The sequence below is a fragment of the Mycetomoellerius zeteki genome, unplaced genomic scaffold (genome assembly GCF_001594055.1).
Source record: "Mycetomoellerius zeteki isolate Tzet28-1 unplaced genomic scaffold, Tzet1.0 scaffold1220, whole genome shotgun sequence".
NCBI lineage: Eukaryota > Metazoa > Arthropoda > Insecta > Hymenoptera > Formicidae > Mycetomoellerius > Mycetomoellerius zeteki.
The window spans coordinates 14483-15567 of NW_017256148.1; the positions used below are offsets into that span (position 1 = coordinate 14483).

The 1085-nt window shown below is 46.7% G+C and overlaps 1 pseudogene; it reads right to left on the reverse strand.

The window, feature by feature from the left end:
* Positions 1–203: 203 nt before the first annotated feature.
* LOC108731284 (uncharacterized) lies at positions 204–906 on the reverse strand (annotated as a pseudogene).
* Positions 907–1085: the final 179 nt, after the last annotated feature.

A 1085-nucleotide genomic window follows, 5' to 3' on the forward strand; every position in this document is an offset into this window, starting at 1 on the left:
CGCCCTCCCCAAAATGCGTCGCGGTATTATTTAATATGACAAAGAAGCGTTTTACATGTATTATTTAATATGACAAAGAAGCGTCGGTATTTTTTCTACATGTCGCGGCACGGTGAGAGAAGCGCCGACTGCTGCTTATCTAAACGGAGTGCGCATAGGATTGGAAGTAAAGAATGTATGGCGATGTGCGAATGAAAAAAATTTTATTCAAATTTTTTTACATCGTTTCCTTCGTACGTATTAATAACTAAAGCTAAGAGCTCGCAATCGACGAGCTGATGCGTGTTGAAGATGCCGCTGTCGCGTATAGCGTTCTCTGGTGTGATATTGGAGAATCGCGTATATTTGGCATCGACCGTGTCGATGAGTCTGGCTAATCGTTCGAACGTTACATCGATGCACCCATCAAACTCGAACATACGATGTAGCGTCGTAGTATACGAATGAAGAATCGAGACGTACAAGCGTAACATCGTTCAGCGTGCACACTCTGACCAACGCTGAAATTATCTTTGTATTCGTTTCGAAGCAGCTTGGAAATATTCCATTGCTGCTAGTAGAGACCCTTCCACATTTCGAGAGACAGCGGCAGTCCGCGATGACCTCCCAGGACGATATCCACGTAATTCGGTGGACCAACGTTGATGCCAATATCCAAAAATTTGTGGCCCGTAACCGTCAGGTTGTAACGCCTGCTCAGCAAGCGCACCGCGCGACGTTTCATGCTGTGTACGTACGTAATGTTAAAAAAATGTTTTTCTTTGTGTATAGAACGTCGAAACTTACGCGTTACAGTCCTTCTTTGTTTCGAACGATGCACTGCTCTCTTTGGCGAAGTACATTTCTGAACCGTTCGTACAAGCGGGTATCGCAAGACTGATCACATCCGCGTAAATTGCGACGTATCTAACGATGCACCCCCAATAATGCATCGTACCCGGCATTACATCCGCCGGACGCCGCTGCATCGCAGCGATGAGGGCGCAGTGCGCCCGAACCTTTTTTAAAATGAAAACATAATTCACAGGGACCAGCCGACAACGCGCGAAAAGCGAACGAACGCCGCCGATCGCAGTGTCGGCATA